This window comes from Carassius auratus, chromosome 43 (assembly GCF_003368295.1).
Source record: "Carassius auratus strain Wakin chromosome 43, ASM336829v1, whole genome shotgun sequence".
Lineage (NCBI taxonomy): Eukaryota > Metazoa > Chordata > Actinopteri > Cypriniformes > Cyprinidae > Carassius > Carassius auratus.
In genome coordinates, this window is record NC_039285.1 from 6,927,511 (window position 1) to 6,938,024 (window position 10,514).

Sequence of the window (10,514 nt, forward strand, 5' to 3'; positions counted from 1 at the left end):
CCTCCATGGCAATAATATTGGATCCTTCAAAATCAAAGAACATGATGGCTATAAGACAATCTCAGTGCCATTGCTGTTATAGCCAGGGTATTTTAATCTGTGAATGAATGTTTGAAATATTCTTGTTTGTCATTTTTACTGTTTTCCCTATCGCGCTCAGACTGGATTATATTGACTATTAACTTTGCGACTGCTTTGACATGATGATTGATGGTATTTCAGGTCACTGTTTACACTGTTTGACTGATAATACGATTCCTAACGTATTAAAATCAGGGTCTGATGATATTAATATTATGAGAACTAGATAATAGGGCTTTGCAGACCACATTCTTCACAGGCTCCTGGTTCGGGCCCTTCTGTCTGTGTGATCAGGGGCCACTTTTGTTTGCCTTCATGAAGCCTCAAATTGGCTTCTGACGGAATTGCCTTTTTTTAGTTGACTGCTCTCTCTTTGAATGTAATTACAGTCTTTCTTGCTGTTGCATTTTGCTTGTATACACACATGCCATTGATCTATTTCCTTCTCAGCCTCTAAGATGTGTTGCTCTTCAGACAGCTACTGCTTTTATAGTGATGGCACAGTGGGAGCTCAGAGGCAGAAAAGATGAGTGGGATGAAAAAAAAAAACATAGTTTGAAGGGAGTCATTAAAAAGAGACTCTAAACATACAGAAAATGTTCATGTCTAGAGTGCAAAAGATTCCATAGTTTCTAAAGTTCAAATATGCTCATATATTCAGTTTGGGGTTTTGGAGGCAAGCCACTCCAAATTCTATGATTTAGTGGACTGCTAATGGTGCTCCAGTCTACAAAGCCTGCCATATAATTAAACCTTTTTGTAGTAGTGCTATATATGTCCCCAAAGTATTTGGACACTTAATATATCTGAATTTTATTGTATTAAACAACAAAATATTAAACAAATTATTTTTTAAGTAATGTGTAAACACTACTAAACCGCATTTAAGAATTTATTTTTATTTTTAATTTTTTACTAATGACTAACAACAATTTTCTTATATAATAGTGAATCTTTCTGCAGGTTTCTTCGTTACACCAGTGGTGACAGCCTTTATGAGTGAATCACTGAACAAATAATTGAACCGATTCTTTCAGGATCAAACAAGTGACTGTTTTTATCAGTGACTCAGTGAATCATTCACTAAACTGATTAGTTTAAAAACACAAATTAATTTAGAAAGAAACAAGTGAGGTCTCTAAGAGTGGCAAAATTTTGAAAGTAAGTGATCAATCTGTAAGTCAGTCATTAAATAATTCAGGGATTCCTATTAGCTACATAAATGTATAGTTAAATAAAGATACATACACACAGCGGTAGTGACAATATTATTATTAAAATTTTGTAAAAAAATAATAAACAAAATAATAAAGTTATATGTATATAATACTATTATATGTTAAAATAAAAAGGGAGCATTAAATAAAAATACAATTATTTTATGGTAAACTTTACTTTTCTATTCTTAATATGAATTGTTTTAAATTTTCTAACTTAAAGTCAGCAAGCTTTTATTTTGGCGGGTTGCTGGCAAGTAAGTATATGTGCTGCCAATTGTGTTATGCTTTTTAAATTATTATTATTATTATTATTATTATTAATTGTTTTGTGTTTTCGGATTCGACACAAAATTGATTTGACATTTCAGGAAATGGAAAAGATTCACAAAACACACTGTCAATAAATTATTTATGTATTTGTAATTGATTCATTTGAAGATCAGCTGTGGTTGAGAGATGCTGTTTATGTATTTAAATGTATTCACGGATCATAATTAAGCACAGATTGGAATTATGGTTGTATTTGATCCAGAACTACAAATGAGTCAATGCACCAATTAAAAATGAGTGAGGTGATAAAATGAATGAAAAGGGCAGATGATTTCAGCTTAGATTTGTGGATGCAGATCATTCCCAGTCCTGGTGATAAAGATGAAGGGAACAGTGTCAGACAGAAACTTTTTGTGGCCAGTATTAATGTGTGGAAGATGGACAGTCTTGAGATGTGTTTACTGGGCTCAACTATAATCGGAAGTTTTTGTATGGAGAGGGGTTGTGGCAGGGTCATTGACTAAAAGCTTTGGTGTTGGATCTGATGGGAATAAGCATTTGTGTGTTGGTTTGTGGGTTTTGATTGCAGTGTTTTTGCAGATTGGAGATGGAACTTCCAGCTCTTACACTGGAGAGGTCGGGGCATCTAATCCTCTGTGATTTTCAAATGGCATTTACTAGCAGAGGTCACTGTCTGTCTGACCCGCTTCCCCATTTACTTACCTGTACATTTCTCTCATCCTCTTTACTATAGCTGGACTTACCATTGGGCTTGACTGGGCTACAGCCCTGGCTTACCCATTTATGCTTGTTTGATTTGTTCAGTTATATGCCAGTCAGAAACTGTTTCCACTGCGCACAGAAGGGCTAAAAAGGACAGCTGGGGATAACAGCTTCCAACTACATCCTTCAAACAGCATAAACTGGTATTTATGATTATTTCACATTGAAGAAGGACACACGTATAAAATCTTGCATGCGCTGATTAATTTGATTACGTCAGGCTGCAAATACAGTCATTTTCTGAGTTCAATGCATAGCTTCTTAAACAAATCGGTTGATTTATGGATTCAACTCAAACATTAAGATTCATATAAGCTGTAGTTTCATATTTTAAAAAAAGTATCTTATCTTATCATTTCATTTTTGCAATAATTTAATATTTCTACAATTAAGTGTTGTATTCAAACTTAATTTACGCAAAATTAATCTATGGATTTTGATGATTTCATTTGATTGTTTATAGCCAACACGTCTTTTTATTCAGACTGAATTTACTGATTACATTTAAGAATCTGACATAAGAGGACACAGATATGACAAGTTTTTATAATATTAATACATCTCTGGCTTTTTGATCAGTGTCATTTTAGGGTTTTGATCTCTCAACTGAGAGGGCATCCTGTTTATTTCATTATAATGATTCTTTAATATTACATCTAAATATTGCATATTAATTATATATGTACCTCAAAGCATATTTTAATTTGTGTGTAATTTGTTTTACTCCATAATGTTGTTCTAGTTGAGTGCATTTGTAGTGTATAGGTATAGGGCCCAAACATAACCCCAAGCCCAAGGGACCCTGGTGCCTTAAGTCCAGCCCTGCTGTTTAGTCTACTCCTTCTGAGATTGGATGTTGGCAGTATTGGCCGCTGTAAATGTCACAGCACTCTCATCCAGTGTAAATGAGAGAGTGCTGCCTGGCTAACTGCACCTTTCCCTCCCTGCTTAAATTAAGTCACTCTACAACTATAAGTGTGTGTGTTTCCTTGGCCGCTGCAATGCAGCATTTCAAAGATTATAAAAAAATTACTTTTTTCCTCTCTGTTGATGAAGTCCCTCCCGGTTTTCATCAAAAATATCTTAAATTCTGTTCCGAAGACGGACTAAGCTTTTATGGGTTTGGAACGACATGGGGGTAAGTGATTAATGACAACATTTTCATTTTGGGGTGGAGTATCCCTTTAAAGGGGTCATATGATGCTTTTTTAAAGATCCTTTTTTTTTTTGTCTTTTGGTGTAACAGAATATGTTCAAAAACACTAGGGGTGCTCCGATCACGATCGGCCGATCGTTATGCACATCTCGTCAGTAAAGCCGGTTCTCTAATCAGCGGTTAATTCGATCAGGTGCGTGATAACACATAGAGCAGCTGTTACTACACAGAGCCGTTGTTAATAGAGAAGATGCGCAAATCCACTTCATTTTCAGCGTTTTTTGACGCATCTTCTCAGTTAACAACGGCTCTGTGTAGTAACAGCGGCTCCATGTGAAATCACGCACCTGATCGAATTAACCGCTGATTAGAGAACCGGCTTTACTGATGAGATGCGCATTAACGATCGGCCGATCGTGATCGGAGCACCCCTAAAAAACACATTACAATTCTATACATTATTGTAGGTCCTCTATGCCCCACCTTTCTCAAACATGTTGTTTTCTACAAAGTCCCTTTTTCCAACAAGCGCAGTCTGCTCTGATTGGCCAACTGGCCCAGTGCATTGTGATTGGCTAAGACATCTGACTCCACTGTGTGACCATCTTTCTCTCTCTCTCTGTCTCTCTCTCGCATATGTGTGATCGCACACGATGTGCAAACTCAATAGCAAATTTGAACATTCAATAAGCAAAACATTCAATAGCAAATACCAAAGCACCAGATTGTTGTTTCAAAGTCAGAATTACCTCTTCTCCTAGGCTCACGATACGGTCATCCATAAAATTTGCTGTTCTTTTGTAAGTAATCTTAAAGATTCCTAAATGCATCTACTTTCGGAAGGCCAAATAAAGTGCTTTTGCTTTCACCTGGATACACACAGCATCTCCCTGACATGGCTGCTTCAACACTAACTGCGGTTACTGAAACCACACCTTCTTTCTTTGCTTGAACATTTGGGTGGCATTATGCAAATTTTTCACATAGTGACATAGGCATGGGGGTGGTGTTAGAACGAGCCGTTTTAGTGGGGCATGACAGAGTCTTAACTTTGACAAAGAATATCTCTTTGGATTTGAGACTTTATTCTTTGCAAATTTACAGATCTTCTTCATGCACCAAGAGTTTGTGAAACTCCAAAGAGAAAGGAAAAAACTGAAATCGCATCATATGACCCCTTTAACTCTGGTCAGTTTTTAGTTTGTCAACTGAAAGATCTTTCTGAGTTTGATTGTTTCAAAGTGGACTTATGAAAGGATACTTATAAAGCTGATCTTTTCTGTCTGGCAGTTGAATGTGGGTAGAACATCATGTAACCTGTAGACAAAAGGCATGGTTTGTAGTTTTTGCACACCCTTTTGAAAAAGAGAAATGCTGTTTCAGTATAATTTTATGCCTTTTGTTCTTTTAGCCTTGATATCTTTATGCAGAAGCAGCAATATGAGATTTTACATGAACTCAAAACTAATTTTTGAATTATATTTATTTATACAATAAATATTAATTTGTAGTATTTATAATATTAAATCCCTCCCAAATTTAGTATCTTGCCTAGGGCACCAAGTAAGCCAGGGAAGCTGTAAAAAAGGTATGCTAAAGCTGTTGTTGTCAGAGTTGTCATTATAAAATGATGAGGGTGAAGAGGCACTACAGGCTTCAGTTATTTTTTTCTTGAGGGGACAGCCAGAGAAAAAGAAAGAAATAAAGAATGAAATGACAGACAGAGGCATGTCTGTTTAGTAGTCATCTGAAGTGCTGGATGTAATTAGAGCGAGGTCATGCATTCCCTCCTCAGACTGCAGCAGAATACAGCGAAGAAGAGATTGTTTCATCTAGCCTTGTCTTATGCTGGCATTCTCCTGGCAGTCTTTAAAACTACTTGTCTCCATGGAGTTCATATCAAGCTCCTGCTCTGCACATGCATGGACATCAAACAAATCAAACTGAAGCAGGCAGAAAGAGAAATGGGAAGAATGAGCATGACACATACAGAAGTAAAAATCAGAAGTTAGGACTGAATGATAAGACCAAATGACATTTCTTTCTTTTCCTGACACCTATTCACACGGTGGTATTGTTATAGAGATGAGCATTTGTCATGCAGGTCATTCTGAACTGGTTGGATGGAACAAATAGACATGCAATTGCAGGGCAAGATCCAACGATACATCAGTCTAAAATACGTGTGAGAGTTTGTATCATTGCATTTGTAGGCAGGATGTGATGCATCCAAGGCAAAAGTCAAGCTACTGTCTTCAATATTAAATTAGTTAAATGTGACAAACATAAATATTTTACTTATGAATGAATCAGTCCCTGCATCTTAATATGCCTTTTTCCCTTCTATACAGTATGCAAAAAACATACCGAATTCATAGTATTCATAAAAAGTACCCCATTTACTACTGATGGGATTCTGAAGCACGTATTCAATGGACTCTTTACTATCCCATGAGGCCACAGGAGAGGACTGATATGGTATGCCACATGACAGTGGCAACGTAAGTCTGAATTTCATTTATACTACACGCATTCATACTATTTAAAACATGCTTTTTTAACAGCACAAAGCAAGTTTCAAACCAAATTAAGTGTTTACTATCGATTTAAGATGCAGCATTTGACTTTGATCATTGATTGATTGAACAGGTTCATTTGAGACAATGATTTGTTCAGGAACAAAATAATTGATAGTCTTTATGAGTGAGACACTGAACCATTAAATAAACCAGTTTGTTCAAAACTTAATCTTGGTGACTTTGCATCTTTTGTAAATGAGTCATTGAATAATTTCAGGGATACTGGATGCATAAATATCCAGTTAAAATACTAATACTAATACTAATACTAATACTAATGCTAATACTAATAATATTAATATAATGTTTCCTTTATTCATAAATTAATAGAAAATGTATAATCATATAAAATTTATATTAAAAATTACACTAAATATTTTTGTCAGTGCACACAATGACATCATAGATCCATAGATCAAACTTTGTAGGGAATAGAGACAAACAGGTTGTGATTTTGGTTGTCATTTTATGTTAAAAAGAGCCCCCCCCCCCAAAATAGATTCAAATCTTAACTGATATAGAGTAGAAGGATTGGTAGTTTAAACCATGTATTCTTCTGTTAAATTTGTATTCTCTGCCTTGGGCACTTCTAATTAAATTGTCAGGAAGGTATAATTAAAATCCAAAAATAAATAAATAAATAAATGGATATTTATTTGTCTCAGTGGACTGTAAAAACGGCACTAAACAGCTTAATTAAAATCAATGGTGTGAGATTTTAGGTTGAAAAGTGTTCATTTTGACCTTTTGTATTTCCCCCATGTACCTAATTCAGTTCTATGGCACTGGCAGAAGAAATAAGAATATTTATGCATGCTGCAGCTTGGTTCTTGTCAGCATCTCCTTGACTAGGCTGACCTGGCCTTGCTAATATATCCATAGACCTTACTTGATAATTTAATTGCTCAATAACCTATAATTCATCACTAATTGGCAGCAAATAAGCTGTGCTTAAATATGAACTTGAACTAAATTTGCTTATTAATTGCTGATGTGATTCAAGTTGTCAAAACTGTCAAGCTTGATAACACCGGGTCGTCTTAACAGCACACCTCTCTCATTTTAGGTCCAGTTCGTTAACTTCACCTCCTTTTTTATGTGTCATCACAGTGTGTCAGGAGTTGTGTCTGGATGTCTGTTTATAGCTGCGTGGTGTCTGGGCAAAATAACTCTGAAATCACTTTGTAAGACTAAATCCTCCCTGTTTATCCCCATTGCAGCTGATAAGAAAGCGCACGGAAAAGGTGATGCAATGCTCCCTTCTTTTAGAATCGCAATCAGGATCACAATTACTTTTATCTATATCATGTGGGATACTAAACTCGTGTCAGAACAGCTCTACACACAAATCATTTTCCTTTGATGCATGGTGCTAATTGTTTTAATGGCTTAAGAAGGCACAAAGTTTAAAGTATTACAAAGAAAATATGCAAATATGGCGGACAAGGCCAGCCAATTACAAACTGAAAGAACATGTGTACAAACATCTATCAGACAGTTTTTTTGTGTTCCCATCATAGGGTCAAGGTTATGCTGGGCACATGTACATATTTTTATTGTAATCATTTATTTATATTTAAAAAATTGTTTTTATATAAGTTATGATATACAGTTTATTAAATAAGGTTCATTAGTTAACATTAGTTTAACTAGTTTAGATGAAAACAGCAAGAACAATACTTCTACAGCATTTAATAATCTTAGCTAACGTTAATTTCAAACATTTACTAATGCATTAATAAAATCAAAAGTTTGTGCTAGTTAACATTAGTTAATGCACTGTGAATTAACATGAACAATGTACAACTGCATTTTCATCAACTAACATAACAAAGAAGAATAAATACTTTAATAATTGTATGTCTCATCATTATTTGTTCATGTTAGTTAATGCATTAACTAATATCAACTAATGGAACCTTATTCTAAAGTGTTACCTATAAAATGAAATATACTTATTTATTTATGTGTTTATTTAGTAATTATCATGGTATAGCAGGTTAAAGATCCATGGAGGTAAAGGGAGACCAAAGCAAATATATATAAAAAAAAAAAACAAAAAAAAAAAAAAACACTTCAAATACATCAAGTAACTGTCTATTCGTTCTTCACTTGGCACATTAATTCAGAGAGAAGGAGAGATCAATACTACAATAGAGAGTGAGAGTGAAAGGGGCAATGGAGGTACATTTCCAAGTTATTGACTACAAAGGAGGGAAATACTTGTACAAATACAAATGCAGTGGATACTTCAAAGGACAGTTAAAAATACAAAACTAAGATGAGCCAGCATTGGTGTTAGAAGAAAAGGTTTGTATCACTGGTGCAATGTCTCACTGGTGTTGAGAACACACAACAAACCAAAGAGAGGTACAATTCAATAACAAACCCTGGTGATTTTCTGAAATATGTGCTTTCAATGAGTGGTTCAATGCCTCTCTCTCTCGCAGAGGTGTTGAAATATAATGGAAAAAAATACTTCAGTGCTTTTTTCTGCATCTCTGTTAATTCACCCTCAATGCTTTATGATTTCGTATCTGTACTAGATTGTTAGTCTGAAGGACGTATAGACCATTGTTTGAACTGAGGAGGACTCATGGGGAGGTAGGGGTCCTGGGACCACCTTATGAGCATAACAATTATTGCTCTCATCATTGTGATTTTATTTCCCTTTATCCAACTTTTCTTAAGTGATTTCAAATGGTTTTTCACAAATATTTTGTAAGGTTGTTTACAGAATGGCACAGACACTATGAATTGTCATTTTCACATTTACAAATATGTTAACTTTAGCACAATATCTATTTTTTTCTTGATTTATTAAAACAGGTTAAATTCCTATGCTGTTTTTATTCCTGATAGCAATTTAGAATGTGTAATGTTTAAATGTGCAAATATGAAAATTATGACTAATAGTAAATTGAATTCATGTGAACTCACCATTATCAATAGTATTAATAACTATTATTTTTTTTAGGAAAGAGACAACAAAGGTACAATATGATGTAATGATATCGCCGAAGGTAGTCATTAATTCTTGGCTCCTTTATCACTAAAAGACAGATACAGCAGAGACAGGATTCATCAGCAAGTCGATCCGAATGTTTATTTTTCCTTACTGACAAAGCTTGACACTGCAGGGCCATACTGTCACATGAACACAATTAATGCCGCTATTCTTGTGCAGCAAACAGGAACTCGGTTAGAAACCATAATTAAAACTTGGAAATAAATGAATATTTTTGCCTCAGTGATCTGTAAAAAATAGGGAGTGTAAAGTTAATTAAAATCAATGGTGTGAGATTTCAAGTTTGGGCTGATGGAGAAAAAAAGCATGTTAGCATTGGCAGTTTCAGGGATTATAGGACAAAGGACATATATTGTCCCAATATCTCAACACGTCGCATGTTACGATATATAAAATATCCTTGAAATGGAAGAGTGATCATTTGAGTGTGTTGGGTTGGGGATGGCAAATTACAACAAATTCTTCTTCTTCTTATACTTGTCTTGAAAATGTCATCTTAACACATCCTCCAATTAGAAAGCTGCTGAACACTTGAAGAGGGTGTAATTACAGAGGCAGTTAAGAGACTGCACACAAGAATGAAATATGAACAGAAGACATGAGCGTTTTGACTGTTGAGCACCCAGCTGAACAAAAGGCCTATGGGTAGATTAAACACGTAACAGCTATAACCTTCACAATAACTATTCATAGCCGCAGCTTGGAGATTCTGACACATCTGCATATTCCTCATGTAATGTATAATATATTTCAGACAGATATGTGAATGGTCTCTTTTTACATTTCTTGGAATGTGAAAGAAAACTCTGTTAATGCATTTATTTATCCATTTAGCATGGTATAGCAGGGTAAGGGGAGACCATATCAAATATAATTATTGCGTTCCCATATGGTCATACATCAAATGAGAAAAGTCACTATTGTATTTCCATGACATTCCAAACCTGTATTAACTGTCACCCTGTCCCGTATATGGGACGCCTACATTTACTTCACTATATTACAATTAAATCTAATCTATATATATATATATATAAAACTATATATCGTTGGAAAGGTCCCAAATATATATTTTACCAATGTTTTTTGGTTAAAAATTATGTAGGAAAAGTAATAGATTAATGTTGACAAGAGTGCACCCTCAAAAATCTACATTATGACAGGAGTTCTGACCTTTGTTAAAAAAAAGACTCATTTGTTGCCCTTTTCTCTATCACATTTTAGAAATCATCAGAAATTATATATCAACTGAAAACTTAAAATCTCAAAATTCATCCTTTAAAACCCATTTTAAAATTAGACATTGCATTACCATGTAAATGATAAATCAATATCATGTTACAAAATGTGTTCATTCATGAATTATACAAATTTAAGTTTGGATCGTGCACTATAAA